We start from the raw sequence: 18,671 nt of genomic DNA, 5'->3' as shown, positions 1-18,671 counted from the left end.
AGCGCCAGGCCCCGGTTCCACTCCAGGACGTCCGCCGAGATCTGGGCCAAGCGGCTCTGTAAGGTGGCGATGCTCCGCCGCGGGGCCTTCTCAGTGCAGTGCTCCTCTGGGTAGGTGTCCAGGCTGGGAGAAGGAAAGGCTGGGACCTTGGCGGGCTGCATATTCAGCCCACAGCGATTCTGTTCCGTCTTAAGTCTCCCTACCAGGGAACTTAGTCCACCCAAGCCCAGCCCACCTAGGGGTCCTGGACCACTCCAGACCCATCCAACTTGAAACATAAACCACCTGCCCACCTCGACAAAAGACTGCGGGCCACAAGAAAGCCAGACCACTCCAAGCCTGGCTCACTCTGAAGCCCAGACCACTCTTAGCTCCATCTACTAGGAATCCACAACACCCTAAGCCACACCCAGCAGCAACCTAGCGGCTGCAAGTCCTGCCACCTAGGAGCCTAGCCTGCTAAGTGCACCCTTTCTGGTAGCCATTGTCCCCAGGATCCCTTCCTCAATGTACCCACTCTCTAGAAGCTGAGACCCCAGCCATCCCCACCTGGGGCCTTGCTTATGGTGTCCTTGGTTTCATGGCTGACCCCCCACAGGAGCACCAGGGTGTGGTGTGTGGCAGTGACCTCAGGGAGTGAGGCTGCTAGTTCCGTCTGGCCCTTGGCAGTGGGCAGGGCAAGCCACAGGATGATAGGAATACTGGGGATCCAGGTACTGAATTCAGACCGACCCCCGCATACTCAGTACAGAGCTGCCAGTGCTGCTAGGGCTGCTCCTCCCGCGACCCTGCTTGTCCCCGGGGTTGGCACTGGCTCACCTCGCCGCTGTTGATGGCAGCATGTTGGGCTGAGCAGGTGAAGATGATCATAGTGAAACACCAGATGAGCCCAGCACAGTGGCCCAGGGTGGAAGGGACCCCTCGATGGGAGGAGGGTAGAGAGACAGAGCTGAGACCCAAGAGGCTGCTGGCCTAGGGCAGTGGACAGCACCTCTGAGAGCATCTGGCTTTGAAAACCCTCCTGGAAGATCTCCCTGACCCAGGCCTGGAGCTCCGAGTCCGTGCTCACTGCTGTGTCATCCGGGCAGTAGATGTTAACAGTATTGGTCCCAAAGCTGGGGGGTCGGGAATACATGGTGACTAACACTTGGGAGCTAACACTGCACAGGGGTGTGGGTTGGAAGGGGCCACTGAGACCTGCTGCCCACAAAGGAGGAAACTGAGGCCAAGGAAGGAAAACGGCCAACCACAGAGTGAATTGTGGAGCCGAGATCAAACCGAGAGGCTGTGGTCTTCACCACGGCATGCAAACAGAGGCCCCAGGGCCATGACTGATCTGCAGATGTGTTTTGATCAGCCGGCAAGGTTTTTCTGTTTGTTTTTCAAGTTGAATCACTTGCCAACATTTAAATATTAGAAGATGTCTGGTTTCTGCTGAAAAATCAGAAGATCTGGTCACAGTGATAGCTGGGTCACCACTGTCCCTGTCAGACAAACGTGAGTTCCCCACTGGCCACGGTCCCTGCCCATTCTTCTTCCTTAGCTTTGCTCACTGGTCCTGCAGGCATTTGGATTCCAAACCACAGGGAAGGATGAGACACCAGGCCCATCTGCGTTGGGACCATCTGATTGGGTTCATTGCCTCCACTGGTTCCCAAAGGGCCCTCCATCCCCAGCCATTGTAGGATGTGCGGACCCCCTGCTGGGGAAGGAGCTCCTGCTTCGGATGTTCATATAGGGGGAGTCCCTGAGGACTTCAAGGGGGAGGTGGGACATGAGTTGAGCTTGTAGCCAGGGCAGAATTTGAATTGGGAGAGAGGGAGAAATTAGGGTGCCTCATCTCCCTAGACCCCATGTGTGCTGAGGCGGAAGAATGGAAGTAGGGGCAGATTTTAGAGGGGCTAAGCTGCAGGGAATGCAGCATTGCATGTGGCGAGCCACTGGGCACCACTCGTGGCTAATGGGCAGCGGCACCGCCATCAATCTCAGTGCTGGTGGGAGGTCATTATGCAGGCTGGTGGCAGGAGCTGGGAAACCGCAGGAGGCCAGATGTTAAGAGGATCTGGCCATTGGCGTGGAGGCCACAGCTATACCCCAAGGCAGTCTCCTATGAGGAATATTTCAATGGAGAAACCTGGAGACACAGTGACTTTATCTATGGGGTAAATAATAATCTTTTTTTTTTTTTTGAGATGGAGTTTTGCTCTTGTTGCCCAGGCTGGAGTGCAGTAGCACAATCTTGCTCACTGCAACCTCCACCTCCCGGGTTCAAGTGATTCTCCTGCTTCAGCCTCCCCAGTAGCTGGGTTTGCAGGCGCCCGCCACTACACTCAGCTAACTTTTGTATTTTTAGTAGAGATGGGGTTTTGCCACATAGGCCAGGCTGGTCTTGAACTCCTGACTTCAAATGATCCACCCGCCTCGGCCTCCCAAAGTCCTGGGATTACAGGTGTGAGCCACCGAGCCTGGCATAATAATCTTAATAGCTAATCTCAGAGAGCACTTTCTGTGCACTGGGGTGTGTTCTTAGGGTTTTGCATTTAATAACAATAATAAGCTATACCATAGGTGCTCTTATTATCCTCATTGTCAGATGAAGAAACCAGCACAGAGAGATTAAATAACTTGCCCAAGGTCACACAGCTGGGAAGGATGAAGAGTAAGCCGGAAGGGCTTGGAGACAGCAGTGTGTTTGGGCAGGAGGCTGGGGGAAGGGGTATAGGGGAGGGTGAGAGGGTTGGAGCCCTCAGGCCCCAGGGGAATGTCACCTCTCTATGGCTGCCCAGATCTGGAATGTAGTAGTGGGCGAGGTCCTGGACCTTGAGGTCAGCCAGTTGGTGGGACAGGTACAGGGAGTGGTAGGTGGCAGCTGCCAGTCCTTTGTTGATCAGCTCCAGGCAGCCCACCTGTCCCAACGACTGACTGTAATAAGCAGAGAGCCCATTCCTGCTGCTAGCAGGGGCTCTGGACCAAATCTCAGGCCTCCCCTGGCCCTCTGTGCTCCCCACAAGATCCCAGGCCTCCAGGGCTTTGACCTGGTGGATGAGCTTTCCTGGTACAAATAGCCCAGTGCTGGGTGGATGTTGATGTGGAAGGTGCAGAAGAAAGGGGAAGCCGGAGTCAGAGGTCAGATCAGGCAGCCCTGGGTCTCCCACAGCTGTGGGCACTGAGAGGAGGGCTCCTCCCTGCCTTGAAAATGGGTGGCTCATGGGCAGCTGTGCAGTATGGACAAAGCAAAGGCTCCAGCACAAAGTGGGTTCGGAGTAGATGAGTGACCGTCTTGTGCACCAGGAACTTTGAGGGTCACACCCAGGTCTTGTCCAGGAACCAGTCCTCAGCTGGGTCACTGGGCAGGAAGATGGGGCTGTCCAGGCTGGGTGTCTGAGTGAGCTGGAGTGGGGGCACAGGAGAGGGCAGGCATTGGGCAGAAACTGGGGAAGGGCAGCCCGTCATCATGTCCATGGGGCCAGAATAAGGGAGGAGAGCACCCCTCATATTGTCTTATGCCCAATTTCAGCCTCGAACGAAAGAAGAAGTGAAAACTAAAAGGCAGAAATGAAATCCACAGGCAGACAGCCCGGCATCACACCCTGGGCCTGGTAGTTAAAGATCGACCCCTGACCTAATCGGTTATGTTATCTATAGATTCCAGACATTGTATGGAAAAGCACTGTGAAATCCTGGTCCTGTTCTGTTCCGTTCTAATTGCCGGTGCATGCAGCCCCCGGTCACGTAGCCCCTGCTTGCTCAATCGATCACGTGCCTCTCACGTGCGCCCCCTTAGAGTTGTAAGCCCTTAAAAGGGACAGGAATTGCTCACTCGGGGAGCTCGTTTTTTGAGATGTGAGTCTTGCCGATGGTTCCGGCCCAATAAAGCCCTTCCTTCTTTAACTTGGTGTCTGAGGGGTTTTGTCTGCCACTCGTCCTGCTACAAAATCACACGGTCAACTTCTTTACCAGCTGTGTGACCTTGGGAAAGTTTATTAACCTCTCTGTGATTCAGGTTCCTCATTAGTAAGACCAGGTTGATGAGAATAATCTCTTTGAGAGGTGAAATTACCCAAGGCACTGTGTTGGCTGACTTCCCTGTACCAGTCCAGCCATTCAGATCTCCAGTTGTGTGGGGCAGACCGAAAGGATGGGAAGGGAGGGTGTGGACACCTCTCCTGAAGGGGTTATGGTTTTAACTATTGGGAACACGGTTGAACTGCCAAAGATGCATGACTCAGTAGAATCGATTCTGACACCCCGTCAGGGTGCAATTTGTTGAGTTTCATAACATTTCTATCAAGATAGAAATCAAAGATGACAATACAGAGAAACAAACTTGAGAGGAGCTGACAAACAAACTTGAGAGGCGATGTCACCAGGCACAGTGGCATTGGGAGGAGGCAACCTTTCAGTCATTCCGAGGATCTAATAGACTTCCGCCACCCCACCCACCAGCCCCCCAGGGCCCTGCCTTGCTGACCAGAATGGCAAGGGGTGGCAAGGACCCGTTGTCGTTAGGATGCTGGTGCAGCAGGATCAGGGTGCAGTCATGAATGAGGGCCTCCCATGACTGATGCTGGGGTAGAGGCCTGAGAGGATGGCATGGTCCACCAGGTACAGAGAGCCCCTTAAGGGGAGGAGTGGAGGAGGAGGAGGGCCGAGCAGGCTTGGGTGAGGAAGGGGGAGTTATTATAAACCTGGGAGTATTTCACTTAAAGGAACTTCATTCTCTGGAGCCAGTGGGGTGTTCCAACTCAGAGCCACTTTCTGGTCCCAAAGAGAGAAGCACTTCCCCTCTTCCCCCACCCGAGTATTGAAGGTGACTCTGCTGTGGCCAGGCCCAAGCATCAACAAGAGACAGTGAGAGAAGCGCACCCTGCTGGAGGTCAGCACAAAATGCACCCTCCTGGGGTCGCTGCACACCCCATCCCAGTAGCCCACGGATGGGAGCAGTAACTCTGCGGGGCACTCAGATGAGCTGCAGAGCATCCTCGGAAACCATGGCAACCAACGCATCACTATGGCTTCTGTGCTGGGAGGGCCTGCCAATGCATGGCGCCTGGCAAAATAGCAGGAGAGAGCACATTCCTCACTCAGCCCTGCCCCTCAGCCCTCGCCATCTCAGAACAATGTCCCTCCCTCCACTGGCGCCTGCTCAGCCTGCAGACTGGTCCCAGGGTCCGGCGTGGGGACCATCCTGGCATCGGCAACCAGGAGATTATTTGGGAGACAGTGATGGCGGTGGATCAGGATGGAGTTGAGGTCATTCAGGAACTGGGAGGTGAAGGAGGCGAAAAAATTGTCCTCATCGTCCTTCCGGTCTCAAATGCATACTCTGCAGAGGGTGGGTGTGGGGAGGGTCACCCTGGTCTTCCGCCTGCAGCACGGCCACCACTTTCAGACCCATCTCCAACTTCCCAGCATAGCCACTTCCTGATGCTGACGGCTGGGCTGGGCTGGGCTCCCCTCCTCCCTACCACAACGGGTTGGATGACTTCACTTTTCCAAGTGGTTTTCTTAGAAAACAAAGGATTGCAGGTTTGGGTTCTGCCTGAGGAGTCACCTGAGCTCCCTTGGCCCCACCCGTTTTGGAGGAAGCCTAACACGCTGTGTGATGTGCACTAAGACCTCACCTAGGATGAGAAGAATTTGAAAAAACTGGAGTATTAAAGAATGCTGGATACCAGCACGGCCCAACCTTTCCGGCTTCCGCTCCACAGAGCCCTTTCAATTCCCTGCCAAAACTCACCAGTCCCAGGTCCCATTCTCCTGCTACTTTGCCACAAGGCAGTGTGGATGATTTGTTCAACGAAAGTGATCATTCAATAAGAGGTTGCATTGCTTTGGGGCATGGCACTGGTGCTAGGATTTCTGAACCAAGAGTTTGACCTGTATAGTTTAAATGCATCGGGCACCCAGCGGGGACAAGGATATCAGACAGTCAGCACTACTGAATCTTCCAGCTTGGTTTGTTTATTTATTTATTTTGAGACAGAGCTTCGCTCTTTTGCCCAGGCTGGAGTGAAGTGGCGCAATCTTGGCTCACTGCAACCTCTGCCTCCCAGATTCAAGCGATTCTCCTGCCTCAGCCTCCTGAGTAGCTGAGATTACAGGCACCTGCCACCATGCCTGGCTAATTTTTGTATTTTTAGTAGAGACAGGGTTTTGCCTTGTTGATCAGGCTGGTCTCAAACCCCTCACCTCAGGTGATCCACCTGCCTCAGCCTCCAGCTTGGCCCCTTCCCTTCCCTCTCTCCCTCCCTACTTCCCCTCCCCTCTCTCTCTCTCTTTCTTCTTCTTCTTTTCTTTTCTTTTTTTTTTTTTGAGACAGAGTCTCACTCTTTCCCCCAGGCTGGAGTGCAGTGGCGCGATCTCAGCTCACTGCAACCTCCACCTCCCGGGTTCACGCCATTTTTCTGCCTCAGCCTTCAGAGTAGCTGGGACTACAGGCGCCCACCACCACCCCTGGCTAATTTTGTTTCTGTATTTTTAGTAGAGACGGAGTTTCACCGTGTTAGCCAGGATGGTCTCGATCTCCTGACCTCGTGATCAGCCTGCCTCGGCCTCCCAAAATGCTGGGATTACAGGAGTGAGCCACCGCGCCCCGCCCAAGCTTGGTTTATTTTCAAGTCTGCGTGCGTAGGCCCCCAAGCAAGAAGGCACAATTTTGGAAGGAAAAAGTCTTTCTGCTTCAGCCTTTTTTTCCCTCTAAATTGCTGAGGCTATTCAAGGGACAGGTGTTCCCAGTGTTGGGGACAGTTTGAAGAAGTAGGTATGAAGGGGGTGTAGAGAAGTACACAGACCCCAATCCCCTGACTGAATTTCAGCTGCCTCAGGAGCTTGGCTTCCTGTGGGATCGGGGTCATGGGTATCCAGAGAGGGCACAAAAGGAGCATTGGTGCTTGCCTTTGCAAAGAAGCGAAGTTGTTAGAACTTACTTTAGCCATTCTTTTGAAAGCCCTGATAGGTGAGAATGGCTGGGCGAACATGGGCATTACCCTGTGATGAGAGAGGACATGTTGGGTGGGGCATCCTCCCAGGGTCCTTCAGCCCTGACCTTCCCACACAGAAGCCACTGCTGGGCCAGGCGTGGTGGCTCACGCCTGTAATCCCAACACTTTTGGAGACTGAGGCAGGCGGATCAGGAGGTCGGAGTTTGAGACCAGCCTCACCAACATGGTGAAACCCCGTATCTCTTAAAAATACAAAAATTAGCCGGGCGTGGTGGTGGGCGCCTGTAGTTCCAGCTACTCAGGAGGCTGAGGCAGAAGAATTGCTTGAACCCAGGAGGTGGAGGTTGCAGGGAGCCGAGATCACACCACTGTACTCCAGCCTGGGTGACAGAGCAAGACTCCGTCTCAAAAAAAAAAAAAAAAAAAAAAAAAGCAGCAGCCACCCTGCTGGCAGCACAATGGCAGGCTTCTCAGGGTAGAAATGAGCTTCTTCAAAGGACAGGGGGAACTGGTGGCAGCACAGAACAAGTCCTGTGATTTCCAGAATGTTCTAATTTTGGCTTTCTGGTTCTCAGTCCCACAAGGTGGCCACCAAGGACCCTCTGGCCCTGCTGCAGCCTCCTCGCCCTTCCTCCCTCATACTGTGGACTTGACACCTTGGTGTGGGGAAGACGTAGGTGCACTGATCCTATTCAGGCTTTTCCAGGGCCCTGGCTGTCCAGCAGTCCTGCAGCTTCAGGGCAATGTTCCTGCAGAAAGAAAGACAGAATGGCACGGGCTGCCGAGGGGATCCAGGTGCAGAGAGGGAGATCTTAGCCCCCAGCCTCTCCCCTCCTCTCCCAGACCTGGGGTGGGAGCGTCTCTGAACCAGAGTGTTGGCCAGCCCCTGGCCTCTGCATCTGCTTTGCCTCTTCCCCCAGGGATGAAGAAGCCCTGCCCACTCCACCTTCCCCCCAAGGCAGACCCTGCTTCAGCCCCTGAGGTCGTCCCCATCCTTTCACCAAGCCCCAACTCAACAGCCCAGGCCAGAGGGGGCCAAAGAGTAAAGCTGGTGGGAAGAGGAAAGAGAAGCCACAGCCACACCCCCGCCAATACTGGGCCATGGTGTTCTGCCCCCAACACCTCTGCTTCACAGGCCTGTTCTCTTTCCACCAGCTTCTCCCTCTTCCACTCACTGATCTACCACTCAACTTCCACACCTAATCCTCTTGTCAGAGCCGGTGCTCCCATCTCCCCCACTTATCTTCCCCCCCACCTCCCTGAGGGTGGTTCCTCCCAACCATCCCACCTTGTCCTTCCCGTGCCCCTCATGTCACCTTTTCTTCCTTCCTCCTCCCCACTGTGTCCACACCAACCCCCCTCCCCTGACCTATGACCACCTTGACCTCCCTCACTCCCTCCATGCCCCTCCTGCAGCCCTGGCCTGGCCCCGACCCTCGCCTGCCCCCTCCAGCCACTGGTAGCAGGGGGAGCGGAGGGGGTCCCCAGCGGCATCAGCTGGACCCAGCGGCAGATCCCGGAGTCCCGGGCCAGACCTAGTGGGCCACGCAGCGCTGGGGGGAGGGGAGGGGAGGTGTGGGGGGAGGGGACGGGAGGCGTGGGGGAGGAGCGGAGGTAGGGGGAGGGGAGGTGGGGTGGGGCAGGGGACACCTTGTGCAAGCATGGCAGCAGCACTGAAGTCCTCTGGGAGCATCAGCTGGAGGTCTTCCCTGGGGGGGCGGGGGAGTGGGCAGAGGGAGAAGGCATAGTAAACAGTGGCTTATTACCTTTTGTTCCCTAGGACGCTTCCCCTTTCCACACTCTCATTCCGGAGCTCATCATAAGCAACTTCCACAATTCTGGATGTTCTGGACCCATGGCCGGACTAATTATTTTTGGTTGAGGGGGAGCAGTACCCTTATCTTCCCACTTTAACGGGTATATCGATTCAAATCTTCTAACTAAAGTGGGGGGAGTATATGGATCATTTCTATATTCAATCATAAAGGAGTCCTCAGTGCACCCAGCATTTTTGTCTGGTGCAATTTCCAGCAAAAGATTCCTTAGGAGCCCAGTCTATAATGACCCCAGGAGAATCACTTTGCAAAACTATTGCATTATCTGCCACACAAACCTCCCAAGTCAGAATTTCTCATTTTTCTGACCATTCTGGATTCCTTTTAGGGCAAGGCAATCCCTTAGGCTTGTAATTTTGGACTTTTATATTTGAGCAGTGATAACCACCCCCATATGTTTTCACAGTCATGATGGGTTGAGAAGACATTCCGCTCACTACATGGTAACTAGGTTGAGAACGATTATGAGGAGGTACGTAGACCATCCAACTTTGTATTTGTAATGGCAAACATCCAGGAGCAATTCCTAAACAAACAGGAGGGTATTTACACCCAATTGTCACATTTATTAACGTGCCCTCCTCTTCAGGATATGCAGGGCAATGACCATCAGTGGCCCAGGCATCCAGATACTACCATTTGTATAAACTTCAATAGGGTAGTCCATCCAAGTGACAGGTCTAATCAAAGGAGGAGATGAAACATAAGCCCAATAGGTAAAATTTTGCTTAGCTGGGGCCGGGTGCAGTGGCTCATGCCTGTAATCCCAGCACTTTGGGAGGCCGAGACAGGCGGATCACGAGGTCAGGAGATCGAGACCATCCTGGCTAACATGGTGAAACCCGGTCTTTACTAAAAATACAAAAAAATTAGCTGGGCACGGTGGCGGGCGCCTGTAGTCCCAGCTACTTGGGAGGCTGAGGCAGGAGAATGGCGTGAACCCGGGGGCAGAGCTTGCAGTGAGTGAAGATCGTGCCACTGCACTCCAGCCTGGGCCACAGAGCGAGGCTCCATCTCAAAAAAAAAAAAAAAAATTTTTTTTTTTCCTTAGCTGAAACAGCAGGGAGACTTACTGTCGTTGGGATTTACCAACATGGCAGCCAAGATCATATTGTCTGGTGTAATTGCTAATCGCTAGTTGTTTCTCCTTTAGGCTGTCCTCTGCCAATTGAGTCAGCTTCTTTATCTGTCCCCATGTCGGTGATGAAGCCTGGCGAGTCTTCTCCTGGTCTTCAATTTTTTCTCCGAGATGCTCAGTTTCACCATTTTCCTCAGCTCCCAAAAAGACAGGTCAAAGGGACCGGTCTCCTTTCTCTTTTGATTCTTTCCTTTCTTCTGTCTGGTTGATGTAATGTTCATTGTAGAATTTTAAATGTCTATCGGGTATCCAAATGGGTGTTTGATTGTCTCCTGTTGAAACACAAGCAAAACCCCTTCCCCAAGTAATGATTTTTCTCTGTTCTTGAGTTTTGGTTCTGGTATCCTTCCACCAGACCGTTTTTCCTTTCTGTGGCACACCCATGACTGCAAAACAAGATAATAAATGTCCTTTTACATGAGCTGTGCTTTCTCCAGTTTGGCATGTAGCCCAGATAAACCGAGAAAAAGTTTTTTTTTTTTTTTTTTTTTTTTTTTTTTTTTTTTTTTTTGTATTTTTTAGTAGAGACGGGGTTTCACCGTGTTCGCCAGGATGGTCTCGATCTCCTGACCTCGTGATCCGCCTGTCTCGGCCTCCCAAAGTGCTGGGATTACAGGCTTGAGCCACCGCGCCTGGCCGAAAAAGTTTTAACTGTAACATGTACGAAAGAAAGTTTTCCGAATGATGGGACATGAGTCACTTCCATTTGCCACACTGCATTCGGTTGAAGCCCCCTAGGGTTAACTTCAGGTTTTTGGGTTGGTAGCTGTAGGACCTGGCACTGAGGATGTTGTACTATATTTTAAGCTTGTTTCCAGATCAATGAATATTTATTTTTTAATCCAGCAGCATTTACATGAGTTAGGGAATGGAATTTTTCAGCTTCTGTTTGTCACACGCGTCCGTGTGAAGAGACCACCAAACAGACTTTGTGTGAGCAACTAGGCTGTTTATTTCACCTGGGTGCAGGTGGGCTGAGTCCGAAAAGTCAGTGAAGGGAGTTAGGGGTGGGGCCGTTTTATAGGATTTGGGTAGGTAGTGGAAAATTACAGTCAAAGGGGTTGTTTTCTGGCGGGCAGGGGCCGGGCGGGGTGGGGGGGGTCACAAGATGCTCAGTTGGGGAGCTTCTGAGCCGGGAGAAGGAATTTCACAAGGTCATGTCATCAGTTAAGGCAGGAACTAGCCATTTTCACTTATTTTGTGATTCTTCAGTTGCTTCAGGCTATCTGGATGTGTCCGTGCAGGTCACAGGGGATATGATGGCTTAGCTCGGGCTCAGAGGCCTGACACTGTGAGAACAGGTGTCACTAATAAATTTACTTGATTACTTAATTGGGTTAAAGGTCCTGGTAAGTTTGTGTGAGCCTGAATATGTGTAATATAAAAGGGAAAATTTTGAGCCCTAACTGCTTGTTGAAGTGAACTAAACAAGGAATTTAACGGATCATCAGCAATAGGTTTTACTAAAGCTGTTTTTTTTTACCATTTTGGCAGCCTGCACTACATAAGCAGAGTCAGAGATTACATTAACAGGTCGATTAAAATCTTCTAATATGGATATAACTGTTTGTAGCTCAGCTCTTTGTGCAGAATGAAACTGAGTTTGAATAACCTTTTCTTCTGGTCCTGTATAAGCTGCTTCTCCATTCTGAGAGCCACTAGTCAAGATAGTTACAGCTCCCTCCAAAGGAATGGAACTAGTTATTTTGGGTAAAATTCAGGTAGTCAATTTTAGGAACTGAAAAATTTTAGTTTCAGGGTAATGATTATCTATATTACCAACAAACTCAGCCAGATTTGACTGCCATTTTGACAAATTAATAAAGGGTTGTTTGACCTGTGCTTTGTTTAAAGGAACTACAATTTTATCTGGATCGGTGCCAGTGAGTCTGACTATTCTCAATTGTACTTGGCCTATAAGAATAGCTATTTGATCTAGATAAATTGAGAAAGTTCCAGTTGTACTGTGAGGTAAAAAGGACCATTTAACTAAGTCAACATTTTGAACAATCACTCCTGTAGGAGAATGGAGAGGAGGGAACACCAGGAGCTGTAATGGAACACTAGGATCTCTTCTATCGACTTGAGCACTTTGAATTTTTCTCCTCAATCATTTGTAATTCTTCAGGGGCAGCAGGTGTCAGAGTTCTTTTGCTATGTAAATTTGGATCCCCTCTTAGCAAATCAAACAGGTTAGACATTGCGTAGGGGAATTCCTAAAGTAGGTCTTATCCAATTAATGTCACCTAATAATTTTTGGAAATCATTTACGGTTTTTAAGGACTCTTTACGAATTTCCACCTTTTGAGGCTTTACTGCTTTCTCCTCTACCCTCATTCCCAGGTAATGATAGGGTGTAGTAGTTTGGATCTTATTGGGTGCTACAGCGAGATCTGTTAAGTCTCACCACTTCTTGTAGCATAGCAAAAGAGTCAATCAGTCTGTCCCTGCTTGCAGCAGCACATAAAATGTCATCAACATAATGAGTGATATAACAATCAGGAAACTGATTCCTGACAAACTGAATAACCTTTCCAACAAAAGTTTGACAAATTGTAGGACTATTTAACATTCTTTGGGGTAAAACTTTCCATTGATATCTAGTAGATGGCTCCTTGTTATTTATGGCAGGTATTGTAAACGCAAATTTCTCAAAATCCTGAGGATCCAAAGGAATAGTAAATAAGCAATCTTTTAGTTCAATTATTACCATCGGCCATTCTTTTGGGATCATGGCCGGAGATGGCAACCCTGGTTGGAGAGCTCCCATCGGTGGAATGGCTGCGTTAACCGCTCGTAAGTCGGTCAACATGCGCCATCTACCGGAATTTTTCTGAATTACAAAAACTGGGGAGTTCCACGGTGAAAAAGGTTCAATACGTCCTTTGTCTAATTGCTCTTTTGCCAATGAATTTAATGCCTCCAGTTTTTGTTGAGGAAGCGGCCACTGATCAACTCAAACAGGTTTTTGAGTTTTCCATTTTAATGGAATGGGCTTTCGAGGCTCAATAGTGGCCGCACCTAAAAAGGATATCCAATTCCTTTTCGGTCAAATTTAACTGAGACTTCTATCAGCTGAGTTATTCTGGCCTCTTTTTTTTTCCTAATCCTTTCCCAGGAATATACCCCATTTTGGTCATCATTCTTTGGCTCCCAGGACTGTAAATTGCAGAGGGAATGGTGAATTCTGTACTCCATTGCTGTAACAAATCTCTCCCCTACAAATTAATGGGAATGAAAATAATCCATAGGCTGGATGGTGCCTTCCTGCCCATCTGGTCCTAAACGATTAAAATTGTAGCACTTTGATAGACTTCAGATGCCGTGCCTACTCCAATCAAGCCGTAGAAGCCTGTTGTCAGGACCACGCTTTTGGCCACTGATTTAGAGCTATAATTGAAATATTAGCACCTGTGTCTACCAGCCCTTCAAACTTTTCCCGGAGTCATTGTGCACACAGGTGTGTTTTTAGAAACTTGATGTACTCAATAGGCTGCTTTTCCATCATTGTCGGTACTGCCAAAACCACCTTGTCTTTTTACTGTACTTTTTTCTACTTTTACATAAGGCAATAACAACAGCTGAGCAATTCTATCTCCTGGGTTTGCACTCCAAGGAATACCGGAACTAATGACCAATTGAATTTCTCCCACGAAATCTGAATCAATCAGCCCGGTACGAATTTGAATTCCTTTTAAGTTTAGACTAGATGTTCCTAAAACAAGTCCAACTCTCCCATCAGGTAAAGGGCCAAATACTCCAGTAGGCACTTTTTGAGGGGATTTCCCTGGAAGCAGAGAGACAGCTTTTGTGCAACATAAATCTGAGGCTGCACTCCCTGCTGTAGCTGGCGCCAATTGTGTTACTCTGGTGGTAGGGCAAGAGACAATGATGGTGGTTGGACTAGAGGCAATGACCAACTGAGGGACAAATGGCTGGAGTGGGAATGCCCCAGTGTGGAGTGGGGCCTAAGGCTGGCCTCTCTTCCTGTTTCCCCACTGCGGTTGTAACAGCTGGCCATTTTTATCAAATTTGGAGTGACACTGATTAGCTCAATGTTTACCCTTCTGGCACCTGGGACATAAGCCAGGTGGTTCTTTTGTTTGATTAGATCTTGCTTGTTTGTTTGATTTGTTCTTAAATTCCTTTTTTTGTGTCCAAATTGCCCATAATTGTAACAATTGCCTGAAAAGTTTTTAACTGGACCTCCCACTTTTAACCCTGCTAGAGCTTGAGCCATTATCATAGCCTTATGCATGATTTCACCAATTCCATTACACGCCCTGATATATTCATTAATCACATCAACTCCCACCGCAACCTTTCCTTTCACCGGGTGGATAGCTCACTGGCATTCAGGGTTAGCATTCTCAGAAGCCAATAATTCTACAATCACCTTCCTGGCACTTTCATCAGCAAGAGCCTTCTGAGCTGCATCTTGAAGGTGAGCAATGAAATCACGATATGGTTCCTTTGAGCCTTGTCTAATAGAATTAAAAGAGGGGTAAGTAGTTCCTGGATCCTGAATTTTTTCCCATGCCCTTAAACAGCAATTGCGAATGTGTTCAATGGCATCTTCTTGAAGTCCTAATTGTTGTTGTACAGTTAGCTCCCCATTGAGCCCCTATTCCTAGAAGCTGTTCAAATGTAATGGCAATAGCAGGATTAGCAGCACGGTTTTTTCCATCCTGATTTTGAGCCTCATCGGTCCCCCAAGCCTTAAACTGAAGAAATTGGGAGGGCGAAAGTGTAACTTTCGTTAAAATCTCGCAATCACACGGAGTCAATCACTTATTCTGAGCCACAGATTGCAATTAGCGATCGGACGAAAGGCGAATTGGGACCATACTGACCAACAGCTGCTTTAAGATCTTCGAGCAGCTTAAAAGAAAATGGTTCCCATACCGCCTGATGGGCTCCACCTTGCTGTCGTGGGGGTTGCAAAACTGCTGGAAACTGCCAGGCATCAAGATCTCCAGCTAATCTAGCCTGCCGAGCAGTCACCTGTAATGGCGATTCATTAACATTAGATGGCAGTGCAGCCTTATGTTGTAACTGGTGCTGCACCACGTACTCTTGGTTCCTGAGACCACAATTCATTCATTGGGGAAACAGGGCAAATTTGAGATTCAAACCCCCAAGGCTCCGAACTACATTGCTTTATTGGAGGCGGTCACTCGGGATGATCCCAATGAGGGGCCGAGGGCTCCACAAGGCCCTTCTTTGTTCTAAACATATTGGCATATACGGCTTCTCTCTTTTAGGAGCAGCTGAAGGTCTCACAGGCTCCTCAAAAGAAATTAAGTCATCTCCAGGTTTGTCTGATTTTCCTCAAAATCTTCTTCACTATCCTCTCCTCCCTCAAATTCCTTTGTATCTATATTGGCAGCAGCACCTCCTTCCTCAGAAGAAATTCTTCTGCTGGAGGATAAGCCTCATTTTCCGATGGAAACGGTTCCAAGGCTGCTTTAACTATAGCCCAGTTTGACCAGACTGTTAGAGGGATACGTTTTCCTTCCTTACACACTTGTTTTAAGGCAATTCCCACCTGTTCCCAATCTTTTAAGTCCATGGTACCATGTTCAGGAAACCAAGGACAATATTACTCTACTGTTTGAAACAGAGTAATCGAAGTTTCTGTGCTAGCCTTCATTCCCGCGCTCTTTAAGAGGAACTTCATAAAGTGTAAATCAGCAGAAGGTTTACTTTTTGATTGTCCCATGGTGTCGCTGGAATGCTCCGAGCGCACAAGCTTACTGCAAGGCCGACCACACGTTCTCGGGAGTCCCTGGACAGACCGTTCTTCGCAATGACCACACTCAGGCGTAACTTTACCTGGGTTCAAGGAGACCACGTTGGGCACCAGAGATGTAGGGGAACCAGCCCGCTACACCACCTGCAGGTTCTCCCCTTCCTGGCAGAGATGAGGGAATGAGAAAAGAAATAAAGACACAAAGTTTAAGAGTTAACAAAAGTGGATCCAAGGATCCATCGCAACGCGGAGACTGCAAAGGCCCTGAGCTCTGGGTTCCACCGATATTTGTTGAGTACAATTCTTTTTTTTTTTTTTTTTTTGAGACGGAGTCTCGCTCTGTCACCCAGGCTGGAGTGCAGTGGCCAGATCTCAGCTCACTGCAAGCTCCGCCTCCCGGGTTCACGCCATTCTCCTGCCTCAGCCTCCCGAGTAGCTGGGACTACAGGCGCCACCACCTCACCCGGCTAGTTTTATTGTATTTTTAGTAGAGACGGGGTTTCACCGTGTTAGCCAGGATGGTCTCGATCTCCTGACCTCGTGATCCACCCGTCTCGGCCTCCCAAAGTGCTGGGATTACAGGCTTGAGCCACCGCGCCTGGCCTGTTGAGTACAATTCTTTTGATCCTATAGGCTGAGGGTGGGCTGATGGTGAGGTGATCATTGGGTGAGCATAGGGAGAGGTGGCGGAGGGAGCTGCGACCATCATTAGCCAGTTAATACTACTTTCTGTTCCACTATGTACGCTAATACTCTATGTTTAACTTATAATCATCAGAGTCCAACTAAGTGGTTAACAGAACAGAACAGGACGTGAAAGCAGAGAGCCCTTCAAACCACAGGCCTGTACATCAGAGGAGTGGTCAGCTCCTGAGCACGATTAGCAGAGCCGCTGCTCTGGCTCTGGGAACGGGCGGGAGACAGCAGACTTCCTCCTTATGTCTACCACAGAGGACTTCTCCTCTTTTACAAGCAGCCTCCTACAGTACCCTCCCGGGTAATGGAGCAAGGGTCGCTTCCCTTCCCACGAGACCTTTGTTCAGGCACTCAAGGGGGAGGTTGAGCCATAAGCCAGTTTTCTTGCTCAGAGGCTCCGCAGGCTTCCTGTGATTGTTTGTTCCACTCTGTGGTCAGTGGAGCAAACTTACCGCCTGATTCTCTTATTGTTGGACTAAGCACAAGCTACACTTATGATTCATAATTATGTTAGTAAAGCACTATTCTAAAGCATATACTATTAATCTCTAAACGGGCACACTGTAGGCCGGCCCTCGACCACCTCAGCCCACATCCAAGCCCCTATTTTGACCCACACATCCCTCTCCATTTCTGCTACTTCTGTCTCTGTCCCAGGCTTCAACACCTTCTCAGGTCAGTGGGGGATGCGGGTGGGGACAGGAGAGTCTGTTTCTCATTCCCCGGGGTAGTGAGCAAAGGCATCCCTGGGATGTCCAACATGGATGTGGGGGCGGTGAGGGGAAGGCAGGCATAAAGTTAGGGAGGAGGCTGGAAGAGGACCTGGCAGAGAAAAGAATGGACTGGGGCTCTAGGCACTGTTCTGGGGTGGCACATGTGGCTCTCCCTCCAGCCTGGGAGGGATTTCAAACAAATGAAAAACATGGTTCATACAAATTAGAATGTTCACAAGTCAAATATTTTATTCGACTCAGCCAGATGGTCATGCTGGTTCCAAGAACAATTGAGGAGCCGGGCATTGATAGGCAATTTAATAAAGGAATGTTAGGATGTGATTGTTGGGTTAGATATGAAACTAGCCAACATCCTATACGGCAATAAACTACAATCTCTGGTTTATTTGCTTTCAAAAAAAAAGAACAAATCATTTACATGAACTTCCCATAAACTGAGGCCTTTATTTATAACAGACAGCAAAGTCAAACAATGGTATGCTGTGCTAGAAAATAAAACATCCTTCCCAGCACTTTGGGAGGCTGAGGTGGGTGGATCACTTGAGGTCAGGAGTTTGAGACCAACCTGGTCAACATGGCAAAACCCCATCTCCACTAAAAATGCAAAAATTATCCGGGTGTGGTGGTGGGTGCCTGTAATCCCAGCTACTCGGGAGGCTGAGGCAGGAGAATTGCTTGAACCTGGGAGGCAGAGGTTGCAGTGAGCTGAGATAGCGCCACTGCACTCCAGTCTGGGTGACACAGTGAGACTCTGTCTCAAAACCCAGAAAACCAAAACCAAAACCAAAACAACAACAAAACAAAGGACAGGCAGTTGTCCTCTTGATTCTACTTATCAGTTTTGGATAATTTTTCTTAACAAGGCTGCTCCCTGTAAGTACATCAAGCAATCAAATAGATCTCCGTTTCAGGGTTTCGCCTCTCTCTCTCTCTTAGTTTAAGGTTCTCACTTCTTTACTCCTCACTGTGGCCCTGCTATGCAATACCACTCTCCTTCTCTCCTTCTCAAGCAACAGCTAGGTGTGCATCCTTCTTTCCAGACCTTTCCTTGCCATTTCTATTGATTTACATACTTCACTTAAAAAAAAAACACACACAAGGGGGCCCGGGTGCCGTGGCTCACGCCTGTAATCCCAGCACTTTGGGGGACCGAGGTGGGCAGATCACGAGGTCAGGAGATCAAGACCATCCTGGATAACACGGTGAAACCCCGTCTCTACTAAAAATACTAAAAAATTAGCCGAGCGTGGTGGTGGGTGCCTGCAGTCCCAGCTACTCGGGAGGCTGAGGCAGGAGAATGGCATGAACCTGGGAGGTGGAGCTTGCAATGAGCCAACATCGCACCACTGCACTCCAGCCTGGGCGACAGAGCGAGACTCCGTCTCAAAAAAAAAAAAAAAAAAAAAAACAGAACAAAAAAACACAAAAGGGATCGTGTGCTTCTCATAATGTGACTTGTTTTCTACCTATATTATAGAACATCATCATTAATGCAGTCAAGTGCCAACTTGACTGCAGTGAGGAATATTGAGAGAACTGGTAAAGCGTTATTTCCCGGTGTGTCTGTGAGGG

General features: G+C 49.6%; 1 long non-coding RNA gene across 1 annotated transcript in view; it reads right to left on the bottom strand.

Annotated features, from left to right (window-relative positions):
* Positions 1-15,931, bottom strand: part of LOC104661679 — a 35,957-nt gene extending 20,026 nt beyond the window's left edge. Inside the window, exon 1 of the long non-coding RNA XR_747880.2 lies at positions 14,314-15,931. This is a non-coding gene — a long non-coding RNA (uncharacterized LOC104661679). The remainder of the gene's footprint in view (positions 1-14,313) is intronic.
* Between the last annotated feature and the right edge of the window lie 2,740 nt (positions 15,932-18,671).

The sequence above is a fragment of the Rhinopithecus roxellana genome, chromosome 19, assembly GCF_007565055.1.
Source record: "Rhinopithecus roxellana isolate Shanxi Qingling chromosome 19, ASM756505v1, whole genome shotgun sequence".
Classification (NCBI taxonomy): Eukaryota; Metazoa; Chordata; class Mammalia; order Primates; family Cercopithecidae; genus Rhinopithecus; species Rhinopithecus roxellana.
The sequence above is the reverse complement of the archived record's forward strand: the minus strand, read 5'-3'. Positions and strand labels throughout refer to the sequence as shown.